This window comes from Muscardinus avellanarius (assembly GCF_963383645.1).
Source record: "Muscardinus avellanarius genome assembly, chromosome: 5".
Classification (NCBI taxonomy): domain Eukaryota; kingdom Metazoa; phylum Chordata; class Mammalia; order Rodentia; family Gliridae; genus Muscardinus; species Muscardinus avellanarius.
In genome coordinates this window covers 110,066,655-110,092,376 of record NC_137790.1, presented here as the reverse complement: position 1 = coordinate 110,092,376, position 25,722 = coordinate 110,066,655, and positions in this window count along the sequence as shown.

The following is a 25,722-nucleotide window of genomic DNA, read 5'->3' as shown; positions in this document are numbered from 1 at the left end:
AGAAATCTTGGGGGTGGTAAGAAATGTTTTTAAGGTGTTTTATGTGCAATGTGACAGGAGAATAAACAACCATCTACATGGGCCACTCCTTAGGAAAGCATCTACTGGCTTTGGAATATTTGATTTTATTATAAAAAATGAATTTATTTCTTCTAGATAGTTTAGCTAGATTTTTCTAGAGATATATTTTGTGCCCTTACAATAGCTTAGCAATATAAAACATTTACCAAAATGAAAATTGTTTCAATAAAATGGAGTAAATGGAAATGTCTATTTACTTAGACATAAAGATTTTATATCTAAGAAAAACATTCACCCCTCAACTAAAATAAATATAAAATAAATCACATTTTAATTAATATCAAAATTTAAATAAAATGCTGAATTGTATATTATCAAAAGAAAAAAATAAGCATTACAGGAAGCTTCTTTTATGTAACTTGAGGATGGAGCTCTATACTTTCTTAAGGTGATGATGATATTGATGGTTATGATGATGACAATTGTACAGAATTTATAGTTCTTTCCTAGCACCACCCTCTGGGTTAAATATTTCAGATGCATAACATCACTGCAGACTCACAACTCTAGAAAATAGGGAACATATTATTTCTAGCATGCAGTTACATTAACTGGGAATTAGCTACACTAAGTAAATAATGCCTAAGGTGTCTCAGCTGAAAAATTGAGAGACCCAGGTTCAAAGTCCAAAAGGTTGAATCCAATATTCTTCAAATATGGTTTAAGGAACACTAACATCAAAGTCAGTGGAAAATACAAATTTTGGTCTTCATATCATTCTTATATATGTATGTTTAACACTAGTAACTACAAGTGACAAAGTTTCAGTAATTCTTCAAACAGAATTCCAATATGTATTTTGTTCCAACAGCCAAGCAAGAATATATGAAAAGGGAGAAAATGAAATAAAAAGAGCCATTCTGTCTATAAGAATCAGTTTTTGAAAAATAATAGGAATTATTCATGTCTACTTTCATGTATATGAAAATTGTCAAACTTCTGTGGTATCAAAAGAGATCAATTTATTTTACTAAATATGAAATTGTTTTAAATATTTTATACTATAAGTTTTCTCAGTTATTTGCCTTTCCATCCACACAAATAAGAAATAGGATGGAATTGTTTCAGTAACAGCAGCAGATTAATCAGTGATCTATACATAGGAAGCAAAAGGGACGCCTTGAAAGGAAACACTGTTGAGGGTAGTTAATAAAAAATCTGCTAATCCTTCATTTAACTGAGAATCCTTGATGTAACGTTTGTCAGGAACTGCTATTGCCAGTTTTAACAATACTCTGCTATTTTGATACTTATAAAAATTATCAGTGTATATTACTGGTGATACTTATAAAAGTACTTATTTGTGAGTAAGACATTGTATCAGTCTCACAACACTTTTCCAAATTAGTTAAGAGAAGAATTTTTTTTTAATTTCCCTAAAGGAGGATAAAAATTACTTTCAATTCAATGAGGCAAAGGTATATTCTTTCAAAAGAAAATTATGAATAACACAATATATTGTTTGGTCAATATTTATATGAAAATGAAACTAAGTTATGTTGTTCAAGAATATTATTTTTATGTAAATACATAACTTATAGCAAATGATTAAGTTATATCTGAGGTTAGTTTATATTCTATCACTGTAAGTTCTAAATGTTTCAATGCTGAAAAGTCAATGATCGGTTCTAGCTGATACTGACAGATGTCCCCAAATTAAGATGTCAGATATTTGAGCTATTCATTCTGAGTAAAACCACAATGCCAAATGTTGCTACCGAGTGTAAAGAGAATTGTCATATCAATTAAGATGAGATCAGTAATGATCCATATGTTAAAAAAAAGTCATAATTGTGAAAACTGAGTCATTACTTTGGGATGGAAGTTTTCTATGTTCATGAATACATCATTGACATATTAACTATTTTTATTTTTGAAACTATAGACTTGCAGCAAAATAAAAGAAAAAATCACTTTTTATCATAAAATTTCAAGTCTATTTTAAATAAAAAGATTGGTAGCCTATATACATCTGCCCACAATCATGGCTCTGTATCTCCACAGGCATGCAGATCGCCACAATGGAGCATTCAAAACCTTCATTTCCTTTATAACTTTTATACAGCAAAGCTCCTCTTGAAACCTTGTCTGTACTGCAGCTCTCTGTGTGCCTCTACTATCACCCCTACTGAACGATAAGCTCTTTGAAGGTAGAGTCGTGGTGTTCATCCTTTTTTATAATACAGACTAAACAGCGGTCGTTTTTTATTTAAAAAATGTGTTTTCCCAAGTTTGCTGTTCCAATACATGACCTGAGCAGTGAGGTTTCAAAACAGGTGTTCTATTTCCATTATTTAAATCATGGGTGGGCCAGGACTTGTGGTTTCTAGATGTTATCACATAACTAAGTTATTTGTAATTATCATCAACACTTGTCTCCAGAACAGGTATTTTTTAAAGATGTTTTTTCTTAATCTGACTGCATTATAATCTTTCAAATCCCTTCTTCCTAATATATTTTGAGAAATATATTTGTTCATCACTCCATTCAAGGCAATGGAGACATGTATGCTTGTAACACTTTGGATGTCACTATGATGCATAACTACAATAAAACAATAAAAGTATAAAGGGGAAAAGGTAGAATGAAGTAGAAACAAGAATCTGCAGCACTCACAGACCCTATTCAATATCTGAGAACTGAAATAATCAAGATTTAGTATTAGGTAATAAGTAAGAATGATGGGAAAAATTGTAATTTAGTATATACAGAATGAGATATAGTCATGAATACTGCTCACTGCTTTTCTTTTTAATTGGTGCACTGTATTCATACATCATAGTGGGATACAAACTTTTGTAGACATACATGCACACTTCGCCCAGTCAGACCCCACCCGATCCCCACCCCGTTCTCTCCCTATCCCTCCCTCCCATGCTTGGCTTAGTGATTGACATCTAGTATTATAGCAATTTATCAAAAATTAAAAATGATAATCTCACATAACAGTTTCATTTGTCTGATACCAAGCTTTTGATGACTTAAAGATAACATTTCAATATTTCTTTTTGCTTTCTTTCTTATCAGAGAATCTATTTTTTCTATTTCTTAGGTGAAACTATCATATATTTATATATTTATTTTTCAGAAAAAAAATCATTCCTAATATGGAATATGGACTCTAGGTACCCACAACGATCTTGAAAAAGAACAAAGCTAGAAGATATATATTTTCTGATTTCAAACCATATAAAACTACAATAATTGAAACAGTGTAGTACTATTCTAAAGGCAGATATATAAACCATTGGAGTTAAATAAAAGCCTAGAGATAAATTCTTCCCTATATTATCAAGTTATTTTTGACAAGGTTTCCACGAACATTTGGTGGTGGAAATAATAATCTTTTAACTAAATATTGTTGAAAAATAATAATTACATGGAAAAGAATAAAATTGGACCCTTACCTAATCCCATATACAAATATTAACTCAAAATAGATAAAAGACCTAAATATAAATCTTAAGACTATAAACTTTTAGGAGAAAATCTGGGTCATAAAACCTCACAACATTGAAATTGGCAGTGATTTCTTGGTTATGATTTCAATGGCACAGGCAACAGAAGAGTATACAAACTCCCTAAAAAATAAAAAACATATTGTATATCCAAAGACAATGTAAACAGAGTTAATAGTTACTAATAGAATGGGATAAAATATTTCCAAATGCTATATCTGAAGGTATATTAATATTCCAACTAGAAATCCTAAAAATTAACAACAATAAAGGCAAACAATACCCTTTAGAGATAGGTAAAAGACTAACATAATGAATCTCCACAGATAACCAATCTTAGTTGTCTGTTGGATGGAAAATCTTGTTTCTCTAGTTCTTGAGTTTTTGTGGGCCATCAGACCAGAGTCAGGATTCCAATGCCAACTAGACTGCTAAGTACATTATTTGGAAATATACTTCCAACATACAATGTGAACAATATGTCCTATTATGAAGCCAGGTCTGTAATCCCCATACTTGGGAGACTAAAACAGAATTACAGGTTACAGTCCAGTCTTAAAAACTTAGGGAGCCACTGCTTCACAATAAAACAATAAATAGCACAGGGCTGTTAATATAGTTCAGAGGTAGAATGTCTCGATTCTGGGTCTCTGGGTTAAAGTCCCAGTACCACACACACTCATGCACACAACTGAAGTCAGCTCTCCTTTTGAAACTTTTTTAAACACTGCTGTGCTAGAGTTTTATTTTTTTCTTAAGGATTTTGCAGTGGACATTTTATGATTAATGTTTAAGTGTTGGTGTGCGAGGCTATTTGCAATGAGAACTGAGAGGAGATTGAAGTAGTAAACATTACAATGTCTCATATGGTGATGCTAATATATGTTTGGAATCAGATTACCAAACTTCAGTCAGGAAATATTAAGATTAAAGAAGTAGGGATTATTTTCTTTCATTAAGAGATATTAAAGTGAGAATGGTTTCTAGTACTAATATTTAGGCAAAAGCTCACCTCATTTGTGCTGGGAGTTCCTACATAGTTAAATAATTACATGTTCTGTCTGAATGCAAGAAAAGAAAAGATAGTATAGAATTTTCAAATACTATTATTACTATAAAATTTTCTTAAACTTTAAAATTTAAAAATTTTCTTCTTTAAAATTGATCTTTATGGTCCCATGTCCCATTGAACTCATTCAACACTTTAAGGCTTTTATTGAAATGATATCATAGTTTCTCTTTCTCTTTAATAGCATTAGTAGAAGTCAGACATCTCACTCCTGTTTCCCACATAACATTTTTGGGCTCAAAAGAGACCACAACAATGCTATCATTAATTGAAAGGATTACTAGTATTTGGGAACATAGAGATGGGTGAAAGGGGAAGAAAATAATGTTCGTGTGAATTTAATTTTATTATTATCTGAAATAATCCTCAGTTTTCAAAGACTAAGAATAAATTGGCTAACAATAAAATTAAATTGAGTATAATTTTATTCTTATTCAGAGGCAGGATCTTAAAACGAAATAAACAAGGGATCTTGAATTCTTTTAATCTTTGATTAATCAGCAGGGTTACATTAGAGAAGAAGTCACTGTGACTCTTGTGGTGAATTAGACAATTCTGCCAATAAAGGTTTAGTCATGCTTTAGACTCTTGTTAATTTTGCCATTGTAGATGTACTCATTCACCACAGCATTTCTCCAATATGCAGTCAATATTCAGGATGAAGAAATGGGTGGAATCTTTTAGTCATAATGAAAAAAAGATTGATTTAAAATTCAGATGATGAAATCATACTCTATTTAGCTATCTGCTTTTCCGGTGATTGGGTGATTGGTATGGGTGTTTTCATGAATCTAGATGTTGAAAATGAAATTATTTTCTGTAGCAAAAGTGGAGACCTAAGTATGCCAAATCAAAGCAGAGCAATGTTGAAGTACCTGGAAAGGGAAAGTGATATCAAGATCTGTTTGACCAGATTAAAATTGCTCAGTAAAGAATGGAATGGAAAATGGCTACTGAGAAAAGAACAGAAAATCAGCAAAGCAAACTTATTAACTCATTCACATCATTTATGTTCTAAGGGCTAGGTTAATTTCTGAGAATACAACAGTAAATCCCATTCTTGTGCTTTTAAAATTGATTAATAAACTAAAACTAAACAATTAAATAAATATATAATGAAAAATACATCTATAAAATAATCACATAAATATATAACCTATATTCAAGTATAGTCATGAATGTAAGCATATAACTAGCAGCATAGTGGGCAATGATAAGAAGTAACACAGTGTTCTACTTTTTCGTAGTCAAGGAACGGAGTATAGTATTAGGAGGCAAATATTCTTAACAGCTGAAGAGTATGAGGAAGGTAGCCTAAGGAATTTGGAGAGAAAAAAATCATGTGCTAAAATAGTGACTACAAATGTCATGAAGTGAGAAAGAGGTTTACCTGTATGGAAAATGGAAAGTAAATCAGAGGGGCTATAACCTAACAAATAAGAATGAGAGCGATGAAAGTTAGCTTTGTGACTTTTGTGAGGGAGAATAGTGACTTGACCCTGTCCATCTCATGCATCTGCTGTCTACTGTGTTGGTATTACTTTCAGAAAGTTTTCCCCACATGGTGGCAAACTGGCAGTGCCAGACTGTAGGGCTCAGGGACATGCCCTGACATCACAAATATGCCCCATTTAAGTTTTTCCCTCTAAGTTAAAGAGAGCCCCACGCCCTCCTTTTTGAGGGCACTTGTAGGAGTCATACACAAAATGCTGAGCACCTTGATCCCGTGTGCACCAGCTACCATCACATTTCACTTGGGTTATCACAGTGGCCAGCTTAGACATCCCTCTGCTTAATGTCCGCCTGCCTCAGATTGTGTTGAACACAACAGCCACTTCACTGATCCTATTTCTACCTCATCTACTATCCTTTCTACTTGCTTAACAGATTTGGTCACAATAAAAAGTAATGATGGCTACACAGATACTCTTAGCTTTAGTTCATTTGTTCTAGTGAATGAAATTATTCAAGAATTATGTAAAATATGCGTGTTTTCCTTCATAATTTCTAGAGGAATAAGTAAATATTATCAGCTATTGATATTATTTTTGGGGGGTACTAGCGATGGAACCCAGGGGCATTCTACCTCTGAGCTATACCCCAAGCCCGGTTTTTTATTCATTTTGAAACAGGGTCTTATTGATTTGCAAAAGGGCCTCACTAAGTAGTAGCTGAGGCTGTCCGTGAACCGTGATCCTCCTGTCTCAGCCTTCTGAATGCTGTATTACAAGTGTGCCCCACCACGCCTGATTTATTGATATTACTATTAATTATTAATTTTGCTTTTTCAATAAACATAAGACATGCCATTCATATAGATTTTATTTCTGATCTATTTCTACTTGTCAACATAGATTAATACAGTTCCATCCAAATTTATACAATTCTATTTAAGGCACTGAGTTCAAACAGTTATTAATGTATTAATTTTGTGGAGCATTAAGTAGATAAAAATATCATGGACTTTTAAGATTTGAATTTTAAGTGCCTATAACGGACAGAAATAGTACTCCTGAAGGAAAGATGCACAAAATGCTCTGTTCACACAGGGACTTGACAGTGCAGGTGACTCATATTTGCTTATGGAACAAGTGAACAGTGACTGGGAGTTCTTAATCTCCACAAGGACTGAAGTTGACAGGTGTAATCAATAGGGTATTGCAACAAAGCTTCCTTTAATACTTAACTTGTATTTTTTCACTTTGGGTCCTTTATCCTTGTATCTGAAAGGCAGGTTAAAAAAAAAAAGAAGAATTGGATAAAATAACTTACTCTAAAGGGATTCTCCATATCTTTCTTTCAGATTCTTTCTTGGTCTGTAGTTTACTTTTGTCATGGTAATTTTGTTCTTGCTACTTAAACTGATTAGAAGACAGTTCGAGATAAGGGAAAACTTTTTTATGTCCTGAATACAATACGAAGAACACTATCAATTTCACTTTCAGTACTACTTACTACCTTGAAAAAAGCATTGTGCAGATTATTGTCTCATCTATTTCATTTTCTACTTGATAAAATAGTTCCAATCTCTATGCTTATAAAAATGAGATGTCTCATATGGTACTCTATATTCAAATGAATTATCTATTTATGAATTTATGAAGGTAGCATAATAACTACAAAATGGGACATGCATAACATAACAATGCATACAAAAATAGTCTTCTGACAAGAAAGAATTGAATAACACTACAAAATATGATTTCTGTATAGTTCTTAGAGCTATGCAAGAGGAAAGGTGCATTCTTGCTAAGTAATAGTAAAAATACATCATAATTTAAAACTCTAAATAAGATATTTTTAAATCTCAAATGCTTTATGTGACTCAATGTTGCTTTTCTGGCACAAATATAATTTGGGAGAAAAAATAAAGTCTTATTATACATGAATCCAAATATATCTATCATGAGGCGTACTATGATTTTCTATTATATTTTACAAAATTTACAAAGAAAAATGCACAAATATTAATTTATTTGTGAATCTGATTATCTTGGCTTAATAATGTTTACACTTTAAAATGTAAACCATTGTTTAATGATTATTTTTATCATTAATAAATGAAGCCATCATTTATTCATTAGGGAAACTGCAGGTTTTATGTAATGGGAACTTAATGAAAATTAAAAAGTATAAAATATGAGAAAAATTGACATATGTAAATACCAAAGTTAGCATGTTACATATTCTTTGTAGTATTTCAACATGTTCTCATTAATATAATAAAATATGACTATTTAACAATGTGTAAACTTAATTAGGAAAATCTTGTATTCTATAGGAAAGTACATATGCCATAATATCATGGCTGTTTTTAATTAAAATTGCTAATAAAGCATTAACTAATTACCTAGTTTAACTTGGAAGACAGGCAAGGAGAATATAAATATTTGTTTAATTTAAGGCTCTTTTTATAATATAAAAATAATATTTTTCATTTAATAATCATATATATGTAAATATACACACACTTCTGAAAAATACATATTTAATAATATATTATTGACAATCTACCTTTCACTGAACATGCAGTTGATTTGAAAGAAACATTTTGATATTTTCTGGCTTGTTAGTATGATTATAGTAATACCTCATTACTAATTTGACAAAATATTTCACAGCTTGAAAATCTAAGCACGCTATGTGATGGTGGGTTAACTAAATTATAATAATTATTCCTAGACACCAAATCATGTTATGGAGGCAAAATATAATGATAAGTGCAAAGAACCTTACATCAATATTGTCCCAGTGTAGGCCAAGCTAATAATATGGTCCATAAAAGGTCCTGATGTGGAAGATGAAACCAAATGAAAATATTGAGTTTTATCAGCATTATTTTAGTTCTACCCCTCCAGAAATTGAACTGGAGATGTGACTATAAGAACAAGATTTGCGAACAGAGCTGAAAGATAAACTGAAATGTCAGTGCACAGACATGTGTGTCAATGAAAACACGAGGAATTAAGTCGTGCATATCCAGGAGCTAAGATGATGCCAAAGCCATGGTGTGGAAAAGGAAACAGAGAAAAGGGGGATGATAGTTAACTGTAATCACAGGAAGGACATAGAAAGAGACAAAAAAAAAAATAGATTCTGTTTTAATGATGAAATGTGGCATTTTCTCACTGTCATGGAGATTCTTGAAATACATTTCAGATTCCACAGGGCAATTGTGATTCAAGCTGCGAGGCTGGTCATGCTCTTGCTTTGGATACTATGATAATAGATGAGGCTGTGTGTCTGCCACTATTGTTTTTCTCTTTCCACATATGTCTTTACACATATCACCATTATCTGAGGTAACCTTATGTACTAGTTTCTTATTACTACTATAAAAAATTATAAATTAATTGGCTTCAAGCAACACATATTTAAGGGCTGAAACTGTACTTTAGTGTTAAAAGTGTTTGCGTAGCTTGTGAAAGTTCATAGGTCAGACTTTCAACACCACAAAACAACAACAAAAACACATACAGTGCACGTAAATTTATATATTGTATTTCCTTGAAACTGAAACTATAAAATGGATCTTGCTAAGCTAAAAAAGGTGTTGGCCAGGCTGCATTACTTCTGAAAGAAAGGATTTAAGATAAATGCATTTCCTCCTTCTCCAGCTTCTAGTTTTTAAGTCTCTCATTGTGTCTGAAAGTCTTGCCAACCTTTTATGAGGACCCCTAAGATTCCAGTAGATATACATGGATTAACCACTGTCTTCATATATTGAGATATTTAATTACATATCTTCAGAGTTCCTTTTGCAAAGTAAGGTAAATATTCATGTATATCAATGATTAGGCAGGGAATGTCTATAGAGAGCCATTATTCTGCTTAACACTCTAGCCTGTAATCTGTGCTGAGACAGGAGGATCGTAGGTTTGAGGAAGCCTCAGAAACTTCTGAAGAGCATAAGCCACTTAATGAGAACCTGTGGTGTAGCTTGCAAGCAGAAAACCCCCAGCTCAATTCCTAGTATGAATAAAATAAAAGATACTATTTGACCAATGGTATTTGAGAGAACTATGTCATGAGGGTTTATTAGCCAGAGAAAATATGGCCTTCCAGAAAAGTCAGTATGTAAGAGAAATGCATTGTATAGAATTTGAAGATTAGATCATTATTTTATTGTCAAAGAGATGAAAGAGCAGGAATGCATGTAGACAAGAATGCAGAGAAAAGAGAGAGGTGGAAGAAAAATAGGCTTAAAAGCGAAAAAGAAACTTTGTTGGCGGGTGGCACTAGAATATTCATATCAGCAAATGGAAAGCAGCCATAAAATTATATTTAAAAATGTGAAAGGTTTTGATGAAATATTTTCATTTTAGTCCATAGTCATTGACTTTCTAATATGGTATTTGTGGCAGGTTGTGGTAATAAAAAATGACTGAAAAAAGAATTCCACATAGTTATTACAGCATGAAATCATAAGGTTCTAATTGTCCACATGAAATAATGAGAGAAATAAAGCACAAAAATACTGAAGTTTATGTCAAATTTGAAATTTGTAAAAAAATGTTATTAGATAAATGTAGTTATATAAAATATTGTATGAGTAAATATAGACATGTGATTAAAGTACTATTTCAGCATAGTTTTGATTTGCATCTCCCTGATGGATAAATATATTGAACATCTTTTCATGTATCTATTGGCCATTTGTATCTCTTCTTTTGTGAAGTGTCTATTCAGTTCAGTTGCCCATTTCTTGATTGGGTATTTGTTTTGCTAGTGTAGAGTCTTTTGAGCTCTTTGTATATTCTGGATATTAGCTCTCTGAGTAGTGGCTGGTAAAATCTTCTCTCATTCTGTAGGCTTTCTTTTTAGGTTCTTGGTGGCTTCCTTTGATGAGAAGAAACTTTTTAGTTTGATGCCATCCCACTAGTTAATTATTGCTTTAATTTCCTGTGCTTTGAAAGTCTTGTTGAGAAAGTTATTGCCTGTTCCTATATGTTGGAGTGTTGTTGTAGATATTCCTTAGAAAACTGGGAATATATCCACCATGTGATTTGGCTGTACCACTCCTGGGTATCTGACTAAAGTTGATGAAATCAGAGAACTGCAGTAACATATGCATACCCATGTTCATACAAGCATAATTTGTAAAACCCAAAATATGAAATCAACCTAGTTCTCCATCAACAGATGAATGGATTGCAAATTATAGGAAATACACACAATGGATTTCTATTCAGCTATAAAGAAGAACAAAATCATGGCATTCTCAAGAAGATGGAAAGACCTAGAGAACATTATGTTAAGTGAGATCAGCCAAGCACAGAGAAAGAAGGACATATGTGTTCTCTAATATGCTCACACTAGGGAGTATTAGGGATACCAGAGGGAAAATGGAGGGTAAATCTAAGCAAAGCTAGAATGGAAGGATAGGAAAGGAAGAAGGCTGAAGTTGATTAATAAGGGAGCTATATCCAAATATGTGTAAAAGTATGAATATAACATGGTTAACCTGGACACTCATTGTTGGGAGGGGGGAATGAAAATCAGGGGGTAGGAAGAAGGCACCAAGCACAGTCTAAATGTATATCACTTTCAATATGTTTCGCATATAAATAAAGTAAAATAAAATAAATGAACTTTCTAAGCTGAAAATTATATCCTTAACCCAAAAAAAACTTTGTTACACTGTGTATTTTCACCCTAATATATTTAAAATATCAAGTGCTCAAAACAGTAGAATTACAGAACATATGAATCAGTGAAGCACAGACAGAAAGGTGAATTCTGGTTGGCAAGTCATTTCTAGAAGAAAATAGGAGTACAAGAAAGAGTTCAACTTTCAGATATCATCTAGGTAAAGCAATTTGAATTACAAGAAAGAAAAACACTGGACATGGTGTTGGGTGCCTGGAGTACCAGCAATTGAGGAGGTTGAAGATGAGGATCACTTGAATCTAAGGACAGCTTAGGCAACACAGTAAGACTAGTCTCTAAAAAATAAAGAAGTCACCAGGCGTGGTGGCACATGCTTGTGATCCCAGTGCTTGGGAGGCTGAAACAGGAGGATCGCACAGGTTCGAAGCCAGCCTCAGCTACTTAGTGAGGCTCTATGCAACTTAGACCCTATTTCCATATAAAATATAAAATAGGTCTTAGAGTGTAGCCCAAAGGTAGAAGGACCCTGTGTTTCATCCCCAGTACCACAGACACACACAAAAAACCATTAGAATATTTACAGAGATATCTTTATAGATGAACAAATCATTATTTAAACTTTCTTTCATCAGCTCTTCTTCTACCTCCCACATCTTTCTCTTTCAATCCCTTTCAATTTTGTTTTGTATTGGTGCGTTGTAGTTATACATCTTAATGGGTATATGATGGAAGAGGCATACACGTACACATCACCTATTTAGTCCTCCAATTGCTCCTCATTCCTTCTGCCCTCCCTTCTTCTCATGTTTGGCTTAGAGATTGACTTTGATATGTTTGTGAATGTATATCATATATCATGTAGATTAGAGAATTTCCTACTTCTAACCCACCAATTCTCCTCAGTAAAGTCACATTATTTGCTCATCTGTGATTTTTCCTTCCTTGTCTAGAATTCCACTTATGACCCTTTTTTCTCCCTAGCTTTCACATATTAGGGAAAATATCCAATTTCTTTCTGAGTAATCTCACTTGGCATATTCCATCTTTTGACTGGTCATTCTCAGTGATCTAAAGCCATTTTGTTTCTATTTTCTTTCTAGCTTTAATATAAAAGAAAATATACAAGCCTTGACTTTCTGCCAGTGGCTGATCTTACTTTACATAATATTTTCTAATTCCATTGATTTTCTTTCTAATGACATACTTTTGCTCTTTTTTATAGCTCAGTAAAATTTCATTGTGTATACATATAACTTGTTCTTTATCCATTCATCTGTTGTGAGATGTCTAGGTTGATTTTATAATTTGGCTACTGGAATTATACTGCTATAAACATGGATATGCATGTATCACTATTGCATTTTGACTAATTCTTTTGGAAAAAGAGAGGTGTGATACAGCTTTGTCACATGGTAATTTAATCCTTAGTCTTTTGCAGAACCTCCATAGTACTCTCCTTAGTGGTTTTACTAATTTGTAGTATCATCAACAGTGAATAAGAGTTTCTATTTCCCATATATATATACATATATATATATATATATATATATATATATATATATATATATGTATATATATATGAGTGGGGGTGGTTAATGTGGTGAAATCCAGAGGTAAACATGCTTCATGCTATGTGAATATATGTTTATATCACTTTCAACCTCACTATGATTTATACATGCAATTTGCCAATAGAATTATTTAAAAATATTTTATGGAGAAGAATCACTTCTTCTAAGGTACATTACAATTTGTCTTTTATTTATTTCCTCTGAGACTTTCAGAAGGAGACTTTCCTTTTCACAGTGGTTCATTTAAAATATTTATAAAATGTCATTTTTTGAAAATTTTACCACATCACAAGGTTTGTAACAAGAGAAGAGGAGAAAGAGGATCAGTTGATTTAGAGACAGAAAGGATCTGAATCATTTTCCCATGATACTGAAAATCACTGTAGAAATAAATTACAATTAGAATTTAAGTTTAGTCTAAACAAAGTAGAGGAAATTATTGGCCTTGTTCTCTAATCTCTTGACAATGTTTTGCTTTGATACTTACCTTCAGTATAAACAAGTGATGCATCCTTTAGTGGCAATGCTTCTCATTTTCATCTAGTACAAATGTGAATGCCAACTCATCACAGTGGCACACACCTGTAATCCCAATACTTTGAAGGCTGAGAAAGAAGGACCATGGGTTTGAGGCCAGCCCCTGCAGCTTAGCAAGACTCTTAGCAATGTAGCAAAACCCAGTTTCTAACTATAAAAAATTTAAAAGGGTGAGGGTGTAGATCAGATACAAAATACCTCTGGGTTCAATTCCCAGTACTACCAACTAACTAACTAATTAAGTAACTAACTAACTAACTAAAACAATGTGAACGTCTATGATGCAAAGAAAAATATTACACATATATGGGCTCTGGAAATTGCCCCAAGTGCAAGTCACTTTGTTCTATGACACAGAGGTCCAAGACATATATTATTCTAAGTTTCACCAGAGTATGCAACTACTAGATTTTCACCAGAGCTTCCAAACCTTTGGAATTGGAGAGGACAAAAGAGTAGAAAGAAGTGCACAGAAGTACTAGGGAATCTAGTAATAGTGCAGAGAGATTTTCTCCTGACCACATGTTTAAACTAGCTTATAAAAAGCTTTGCATGGATAATATTGATTGAATTATTCCTAAGAAAATAAATATTGGATGCCATTATCAACTTGGAGGTAAAGGTTTTTTGAGAAAGAGTATCTTCTTTTCATGATGTCAAGACAAAGGCATATTGCAGAGAATGGTAGAAATAATTAGAATGTGCTCCAACTTTTATGACTACTATCCTAGTACTTTGAATAGTATGTAATTTTTAGTGATTAAAAGTAATTTCTATCCGCATTCTCTAGACAGAGGTCTTTCAGAAAGTAAAAGTATAGCTGGGTTCAGTGGAACATGCCTATAATCCCAGCACTTGGGAAGCTGAGATAGGAAGATCATAGGTTCAAGGCCAGCCTCAGCAACTTAGTGAGGCCCTTAGCAACTTAGACCCTGTTTCAAATTAAAAAATAACAAGGACTGAGAGTGTAGCTCAGAAGTAGAATGTACCCAGGTTCAATCATTAGTACAAAAAATTAATTTATAACAAAAATTTTAAAAATACTTTGTTTTCTCCTTGATTTGTAACAAGTTCCTGAAATAATTCAATTTAATTTATATGAATATACATCATTTGTATGTCATGTGTAAGTAATATATATAATAGATAATATGTAACAAATATTAATATTTTGTATATATTCATAGGTAATTTAAAAGAGATCACAGTAGGCTTTGTCAGTATCTTATACTGTGCTCAGAGGAACTGATATAAAATAATGTTGAAAGATAATTGAACCTTTAGGGAAATAGCATATTTGTTTAAAATAAAAAAATTTTAGAATGTAAAACTCATGTTGATATACTGTGTGTCACTTGAATTCTACAGGACATGTGCTTTCTCATCATTAAAGATAATCAGAAATGATGACTACGAACTCTGAATAGGTCTATTAACAAATTATCATAATATATTCTGATTCTGAATTCCCTCAAGGATCTATGAGGAAGTTGATGGTTTTCACCATAAATTTTGATGAGAAGACACAATTAAATAGTTAAGCTAATGAGAATAAAGAAAAATTTCTTTGTTGTCTCAAATAGTTTTATTATTTTGACAGGATGCTTGAAGGCAGTCCTCCCAAATCTTTTTCAAAGCACAGTATGAAAAATAATACCACTCATCAGAGATACAAGGGTAATTGAGAAGACCGCTTAAGGCAAGAAGGCTATCAGGCTGGGCTCACCACTCAGTATAGAATAGATGAAACACAGCAGCATTTTTAATACTTTGCATGGCAGCCTTGACCAGTATACTGACTGGTATGAGACCCAAATTCAGGTGTTTCTGGGGCACTGCTACTTTTAATGTCATAAAAACACTTTGGGACATGATTTGGTTGGAAATTAGTTCATGCTGGATTTCAAATATGTCATTGTATATTACTTTAGAATATTATATTTCACTCTAGTTTTTTTAATTAGTATTAGGGACATATTTTTCATTCACTATTAATCCAAAATTTTTATTTTCATCTATTTTCTATTTTTCTAGCTTAATTTTGTCAAAATATTTACCCAATTTGTTAATATGTTCAAAATATTCAGGTTTTGGGTTGCTTAATTTTCTTATTTGGGGATTATCTATTTATATTCATTATGTTTTATTGATTTCTGCAATTATCATTATTGTTGCATTTATGTTTTGGATTTATTTTGTAGTCTCAAAAATTTTTATATGAATGCCTTGCTCATTTGAAAAGTCATTCACATGTAATGTATAAATAAAAATTACCTTGCATTCCATTAACTTATTCAAGTTTTGAAAAATTTATTTGTTTGTGCAATTATTATATAATTGAGGTATAGAACAGTCCCATTTTCCCCTGTTTCTATTGTTTTATGTTTTAAAGGTTGTTATATAAATGAGGCTACATGTAAGCTTTTGGATATAGTTTGTTCAGTGAGTATAATTAAATAAGAGCATACACAGATTTCATCATATATCAGCATTATATCTTTATATTAATATTCTACTGTATGGATATGCCCCTGCTTGTTTATTTATTTTCTAAGTAAGACACTTTGTGTTGCTTAGGGTATTTTCTGCTTACTCAACATAAAATTAAATGTGCAGAATTTTGTGCTTTATAATAAATTTGAAAACATAAATCTTAAAATCTCATGCAAAGTTTTTTATTGCCCACTTCTATCTCATTGCTTGCTATTGGCCTATTTGAATTTTCTAAGTTTTCTAGCTAGCTGATTTTTTTGAGAAAGGATCCAAAAACATATGCTTGAGGAAAAATAACTGTTTCAACAAATTATACTGAGAAAACTGAATATCAATGCATAGAAGAATTAAATTATATCTCTATTTCTCACTTTGTACAAAGTCAATATAAATAGATTTATGGCTCAGAAATTAGACCATAAACTATTATATTATTAGAAGAAAACATAGGAACAGCACTTCAAATTTTAGGCACTGGCAGAGACTTTCTCAGTCAAACTCCTGAAACTCAATAGTAAAGCCAAGAATCAACAAATGAGACAAAATAAAATAAAAATTCTTCTCTACAGCAAAAGAACAACCAAGCGTCTAAAGAGAGAGAATAAAAATAGACAAAATATTTTCAGTTACTTCTTTGATAGAGGATTAACATCTAGAATATTAATAAACAACATAAAAACCTTAACCTTTAAGAGATAAATAATGAGTATTGCATTGAATCTGTAGGTCACTTCTGGAACTATGGCCATTTTATCAATGTTTATTCTGTCTATCTATGAACATGCAAGATCTTTTTATCTTCTAAGGTCTTCTTTTATTTCTCTTTTCAATGTTTTATAATTTTCTTTGTAGATGTCTTTTACCTTCTTGGTTAAGTTTATTCCTAAGTAATTTTTGTGTGTGTGTGTGGGGGGGGTATCTTGTGTGTGGAAGTGCTTCCTGGATTTCTTTTTTAGCATTTTATCTTTATATTAATATTCTATTGTATGAATATCCCCCAGCTTGTTTATTTATTTACTAAGTAAGATACTTTGTGTTGCTTAGGGTCTTTTATGCTTACTTAATATAAAATTAATTAAATTTATGGTTGGTATACAGAAAAGCTTCCAATTTTTTAAGATTGATTTTGTAACCAGACACTTTGCTGAATTTATTGATCAGTTCTATAAGACTTTGTGTTGAGTTTGTTGGGTTCTCTAAGTATAGTATTATGTCATTTACAAATACTGAAAATTTGTGTTCTTCTTTTTTGATTTTTAGTCTTTTGATTTCCTTTTCTTGCCTATTGCTCTGATGAGAGTATCTATTAGTGCATTGAAAAAAAAGTGGAGGTAATGAACCAAGGTCATTGCTTAGAGACATAAAAAATCCGTTTTAAATTCATTTGAAACAACAAAAAACTCAATAGGCAAAGTAGTTCTCAGCAACAAAAACCATGCAGGAGGAAACATAATACCTGACTTTAAACTATACTACAAAGCCATAGGGACAGATTAAAATCTTTCTCAACAAAACCCCAAATGCACACGAAACTAAAAGGCAAATCAGTACATGAGATTGCATGAAACTGAAGAGCTTCTGTATAGCAGAGGAAACTATGTAGAGCTTTAACTGAGAGGCAACCAGAATGGGAGAAGATTTTGCCACTTATTCCTATGATGGAGGACTAAATAGAATATACAGAGAACCCAAGAAACTCAGCACTAAGAAAGCAAATCACCCAATAAAAAATGGGCAAGTGAACTAAATAGGCACTTCACAAAAGAAGAAATTCAAATGACTAATAAATGCATGAAAAAATGTTCAACATCATTAGTGATCAGAGAGATGCAAATCAAAGCCACCCTGAGATTTTACCTAACTCCAACTAGAAAACCATTCAAAACACAAAGAACAACAAATTTGGAAAATTTAAGTTATTATGGTAGTAAAATATCATTTGGGACATTTTTAATAGCAAATAGAGGGCCTTATTTGAAGCAATATATAATGTTAAAACTTAGCCAGGCGTGGTGGCGCACGCTTGTAATCCCTGAGCTTGGGAGGCAGAGACAGAAGGATTGCGCTAGTTTGAAGCCAGCTGCTCTGGCTTAAGAGACCCTGTTTCCAAATAAAAATATAAAATAGGTCTGGGAGTGTAGTCCAGAGGTAGAAGGGTTTCCGGGAACCTCAGTACCACCAAAAAAAAAAAAAAAAAAAAAAAAAAGATAAAAAGAAAAGAAAAAAAGAAAAAAGAAAAATTCACTAGACATTTAATTTTCTTCCAAAAGTCATTGTTATTACTACAGAGAAAATTTCTGTTTATTCTGATAAAAATAAATGTACTCATGAAAGAAACATGACAGCAGTTATTGGGCTACCTAAGAGAATTGCCAACATTGCGTTTATTTATGTTTTTAAAGAACATAAAGAGAGGGGTGACTAGGACGACTTTGTAAAAGAAGAGGTATGTCAAATTGGAAGTTCTATCATGAATGATGCCCTTAGTTTGTTTTTGGTTGGGAAGTGAATATTTGAAAAAATGCTCAATATCATTACAAATCAGAGAGATACAAGACATGTTGAGGTTCTACCTAACCACAAATAGAATGACAGTAATCAAAAATGCAAACAATATTACATGCTGTTAGAAAATAGAAACTCTTATACATTGCTAGTGGAAATGCAAACCACTTTGGAGATCAGTGCAGTGGTTCCTAAGCCTAAGAAGACAAAAATGAAAATATATTATGATCCAGCTATTTCATGTATGGGTATCTTTTCAAAAGAATTGAATCTAAAATATTATAGTGATACATACATACCTATGCTTATAGTAGCACAATAGCCAAATCATGGAACCAAATTAAGTGTCTATCCACAGATAAATAGATTACAGAATGTTATGGTATATGTATACAATAGAATTCTACCTAGCAATAATGAAGAACAAAATTATGCCATCTTCAGAAAATTGAATGGAATATTACACTGAGATCAACCAATCACACAAAAATGAAAGATCATTTGTTTTTTTTTTCATAAATGGAAACTAAGAAAAAATTGGGGTGAAAGATGACTCCAGACAAAGGTGGAAAGTCCCCATTGGAGTGATGAAAGAGGTTTAGGGAAGGGAAGGTAGGGGGAAGAGTGATGAATAAAAAACTTCAATTGGCACTATATCTATACAAATGTATTAATGTAAACCTCAATAGCATGAATTCGGAAGGGGAGCTGGGGAAGATCACCAGGTACTGTGTACAAGTATGGCTATATCACTCTGAACTTCACTATGCCATATGATTTGTATTTATCCATTCTCTCTTCACCACCATTTTAAATCTTTTCCACCTTTTTATTGTTTTTATAACATAACCCTTTTTTAAAAAAAGTTCATATATGCACTACAGGAAAAAAAAAGACAAGACGTAAAGAACAAAGTCATCCAGTCACAAGCAGATTAGTTGGCTGTGGCTTTCCCACTCCTGTGTATACATACACAACATGCCATTTGTGTGATCAAGATCATATAATCTTGCTTTTTCATACATCAATACTCAATTAAATATACCAAAGCCACAAGAGTATTTTTGATAACTAAGGGTATAGAGCATCAATAACCTACACTAGGCTTGAGTCAACCCTCATTTCTGAGTAATCTGGGTTCCTTGAATTCATACCTTTTTCAAGCCAGTCTTGCAAAGTTTACCCAATTACAACTGCAAAAGTAATGCAAAGAGACAATAAATCAATTTCATGGGAGCCATGTAACAAACTATAAAGGTACACAAATATTTCCCTACTTCAATTATATAGAGATACTAGTTATTAAGTTCTTATTTGTCATAAAAATAGTATGTGTATTTTTTTCTCAAGAAAAAAGAGAACCCCTACATATAAATATGTAAGCATATATGCCAGTCAGTAGTATATCAGAAATATATAATTGGTTTTAGATCCACTTGATTAACTGATTGAAATTATATTTTTATTCCCAGAAAAATGAACATAGTCTATTCCTTTAAATATTTCTTATAGAACTTATTGCTTAGAAAATTTGTTTTTCTTACATTGAATTTAAAAAATCCTGATAAAGAATTCTCTCTCAGTTTCCTCTTTCATGTAAAAGTGAGTTCTATTTTCAGAGAAGTAGAAAAATTTAAAAAAAATTATCCACAAGACCAAAAGTAAATTCTAGTACTTTATAGAAGTGAATTTCAATAGGAAACAGCTGTAGTTTGGTTTGCATAAGAAATTGAAGCAGCTTCAAGCAATCTTTTACATGGCAATTCAAAAGTGATCTTTGTATTGAGTTGACTTTGATTTTTCATTTTTATTATAAGTGATGAAATCTCTCTTCCAAAGTTACTTATAATGGCAATTGGTACCAGAACTCCTATCATTTGTTTTACCAGATAATCATAGTGCTGTGCTAAGCATCACTAGAATTCTCAAAGAATTTCTGTTGGAATATATATTACTTTATTTTTCTTCCAGTTAATAAGATTGCATGTGGTTCAGACAATTTTGAATGACATATTGGCAAAGTGAACCAGATTTCAGTTTTAATGCCAGCTTAAAAAAATGATTCAAAGGAAGTATTAACAGTTCTCAGTTCAGTAAATTTTGGCCTGTACTAAAGAAAACAGGTTTATGAATTTTGACTACAACCTAGAAAATCAATTCCCTCAGCAACAGAAATTTGTATAACTGACCCTCTAATCTACAGTTCTGTTGCCATTTTGGTAAATAAGTGCATCATTTATTATAGCGAGTGGAGTGTATTAACTTGAAGATTTATTTGTAAGGTCAAAAATATTCTCCAAGTCTTTATTGAGCTCTGTATTGTTCAAATAATTCTGAGAAAGACTTTCTTCTATTAATAATAAAACTTAGGTGGGAGTGGTGGTTTACACCTGCAATGCCGGTACTTGGGAGGCTGAAACAAAAGAGTCACAGGTTTGAATCTAGCCTCAGCAACTTAGTCTAATAATATGGGGTGGACAGCTTGGAGGTAGAATGCCCCTGAGTTCAAATTCCAGCACTGATGATGATGATGATGATGATGATGATGATGATGATGATGATATGATAAAACATTTTTTGTGGTACTGGGAATTGAACCCTGTGGCATTCTACCTCTGAGCTACACCCCAGCCCTATTTTACATTCTTCATTTTGAAATAGCAGAGGCTGGCCACTAACCTGTGGTCCCTGTCTAAGCCTCCCAAGTACTGGTATTACAAGTGTTCACCATCATGCCCCACATAATAATGAAACTTTAACCAACAAGTAAACCAAGTGATTTAATCCTACCCCCAAAAAATCCTTCATTATTTTGGATGTATAAAAGTTCACAGTGGGTTTCTACTCATTGTCTAAATCTATTTTTAAGTGCTAAAGTCACAGTTATAATGCAGGTAATAATATTCATAGCATTACACAAATAAATTTGTTTCCAATTAAAAAGACAAAAAAGTCATAAAAGATAATTTTGAGTACTAAAACAAAAAATGATTCAAATAGCCAAATTACAATAAGTCTACCATAATCTATGATGCATTTAAAAATAACTAGAAGAGTATGACTTTTCAACATATGGATAATATTAATATTTGAAGACACAGAGATGCTTATTACTCTGATTTGATCATTTGACATTGTATCATTGTATACATAATTAAAGTCATCACACTGTGCATCATTAAAAATGCATAATTTTTATGTCCCAATAAAATATTTAAAGAATATAAATGCAGCTAGACTTCAGTCATCATAAGAAACAGGGATTCAAAATGTACAAGAACTACCTCCAATTCTTGTCTCGGTTTATCTCATTGCATTGGTTATGCTGTCACCCCTTGTCTTTAGAATTTTTTAGGAAACATGAATATTAATACTTATTAGATTTTAAATATCATAAGTTGTGCCACCGGAGAACAATTATATAGAATCTCGGTTACCAGAGACTCATAATCCAATTTGGGTTCAATTGACTTTAATACCCACCATAATATAGTCCAAGCTTCCAAATCACAATATATAGGACATTTGTACTGAAAGGAGTAACTAGAAAGATGTTTGAATTAATTTCAAACCAATAATATGTTGGAATAGATTTTAAGGTTAATATATTTACCACCCAGAAGGGAATAACACTGTGTGGTTATTTAATTCTTTTGAAATGTAAAGTAAAATCTTATTACTTATTGTCATGCTACTGTGTGATAGCACATCAGAACTTATTCCTATTTAACCTAGTGGCCATGGATCAACTTTACACTGTTTCTTCCTTGTTGCTATTCTCCCAGCCTTTGGGAATCACCATATGACTCTCAGTGTCTATGAGATTAACTTTGAATAAGTGATAAAGCTGTATTTGTCTTTCTGTGCCTGGATTATTTGACCTAAAACAATGATCTCCAGTTCCATCAGTGTTGCCGTAAATGACAAGGCTTTCGTTCTTTCTATGGCTATATAGTATTGCATTATATAATACCATTTTATTTTATCCACTTATCAATTTCTGGACATTTAGGCTGTTTCCATTTTAGGTCTGTTGTGAATAGTTCTGCAATGAGCATGGATATGTCAATTTCTCTTTGACATACTGATTTCTTTTATTTTTATATTTATATTCAGGAGAGGGATTGATGGATCATACAATACTTCTATTTTAATGTTTTGATGACTCTCCATATGGATTTTCATAATGGGTGTGGTAATTTACATTTCCATCAACAATGTGCAAGGGCATCTTTTTCTCTGTCTTTACCTGTACTTGCTATCTATGTAGCACTGAAAGTACTCATTTCTACTAGTATGGCATTGCTTATAAGCATTTAAATACACAAACGAAAGAAATACATATTTTAAAAACACAAATGTATCAAAATGCAGCAATTTGGTGATTTTGTATTTGTAGTTTCTTTCTCTTGAAAATCTTGTATTCTAGTATAATAAATATTCCTTATTTTCTTTTCTTGTTATTGTTTTTGTTTTTGAGGTACTGGGGATGGAAGCCAGGGTCAACTGGCCTCCAAGCTAAACCTCCAGCCCTGTTTTTTCATTCTTTATTTTGAAACAGGGTCTCACTGAGTTGCAGAGGGGCTCACTAGGTAGCTGAGGCTGGCCATGAACCTGAGCTCCTCTTGTCAGCCTCCCAAGTACTGGATTTGCAAGCATGCATCACCACACCCAGAGTCCTTATTTTTTAGTTCTAAAATAAATTTTGTTTTATAATTCAAAATCAGTAGTACTGTTAACTACAGATACAATTTAAAGTACTTTACACCCAGTGAGCTAACACATGCTTCTAATTTCAGTATGTAGGAGGCTGAGAAAGGAGGTTTGCAGGCCTGACCATATCCTCAATAATTTAGCAAGGTTCTCAACAAATTGGTGAGATCCTATTTCGTAATTAAAAAAAAAAAAACTTTAAAATGGCTTGAGGTGTATCTTAGAAGTGGAATTCCTATGAATTCAGTTCTCAGTACCACCCCCACAAAAATGAGCATTTGCAATACTGAGTATGCATAGTTTATATCCTTTGAGAGATATACTTCAAATCATTTTGTTTTGAAGTCACTTAAAATAGTATTTATGTATGCTATTAATCAACCAATTTGCTATATAACCAGTTAATTTCTTGTATATTTATTTTATGTTTAAGAATTTTAGCTGAATTTAATTTTCTTTTATAATCACGTAAAATGTAAGCTAGAGCTAATGTCATATCTGCAAAATGCATTCAGTCTACTACAATTTCTACTTTTTCCTTGTCCCCTTCACACTAACTCATTCATATGTTTTTTCTATTCTTACATTTTTTATTCTTTGTAAAAATAAAGGCAAAATCTATATTTTCATCTCATCCAATTTTTTAGATAATAAACATCACTATATTACTTTTTTACAATTTTTTAGTGGTACTAGGGGTGGAACCCAGGACCTTTTCTACCTCTGGGCTATACTCTCAGATTTATTTTAGATTTTATTTGGAAACAGGGTCTCACTAAATTGCTGACAGCCTCACTAAGTAGCTGAGGCTGGCTTTAAACCCGTGCAGTCCTCCTGTCTCAGCCACCCCAGCACTGGGATTATAAGCAGGCACCACCGCACCCGGCTTTCAATTTTTTAAAAATCATTTATTGTAAAGATGATAAAATTAAGCCAGGCATGGTGGTGCACGCTTGTAATCCCTGGGCTTGGGAGGCGGAGACAGGAGGATCACACAAGTTCAAAGCCAGCCTCACTGGCTTGAGACCCTGTTTCCAAATAAAAATATTTAAAAAATAGGTCTTGGAGTATAGCACAGAGCTAGAAGGGTTTTCAGGAACCCCAGTACCACCAATAAATAAATAAAAATTTTAAAAATAAAAAATAAAGATGATAAAATTAACTCTACAATGATATATAAAAATGATTCCCATTTCTTTTATGCAAGGTGTTTGCTTGGTCTCATCTAAAATATACTTATATTTTAGGGTCTTCTTAAACTCTACATAACTGCATTTGCCTTGGACTTTATACCATCATGAGGAAATAGCCAAACAATAAAAAGAACATAATTATAATTAAAATAAACATTAAATGATAAAATAAATCAAATGTATAACTAAATGATAAGATGCACTGTATTACAGACTGGAAAGTCAATATAATAGATACCATTTTTTGTCAAAATTGGCTCACAATTTTAATGTAATTTATATCAAAGTCCTAGCAAGACATATTGAAGATTAATAAATCAAGATTATTTTAAAATTTATATGGAAACCCAAAGGACCTACAATAGACAAAAAGTCTTGAAGAAAAATGAGTTGGAAGAGATCACATAACCTAATATTATGTTTACTCTTTATCTATTGTAATAAAAAAAGGTTACCAATGGCAGAAGGATAGACATATAGATCAATGGAACATATAGAGAACTCAAATACAGCCCTAGGCAAATATACATAATTGGTTTGTGACAAAGTGCAATTGGAATTTAATGGGTTGTTGATAGTGCTTCAACAAATATTGCTGGAGCGATTGGACAGGTATGGTAAAATTATTAATTTATATCTAAACCTTATATATTATAGAAAATTTAACACAAAATATATGAAAAACCTAAGTGTAAAATATAAAACTACTAAACCAAAAAATAAATTTACTTACATTTTACCTATAATTCTCTGAAATATACAATCCCAATTTATTTATATATTTATTTATTGCAGGTCTGAGGATGGAACCCAGAGGCATTTGACCTCTGAGCTACACCTCCTGCCCAATTTTTATTCTTTATTTTTGAAACAGGGTCTCAGTAAGTTGCAGAGGGCCTCACTAATTAGCTGAGGCTGTTCGCGAACCGCGATCCTCAGGTCTCAGCCTCCCAAAGGCTGGGATAACATGCATGAGCCACCATGCCTGGTT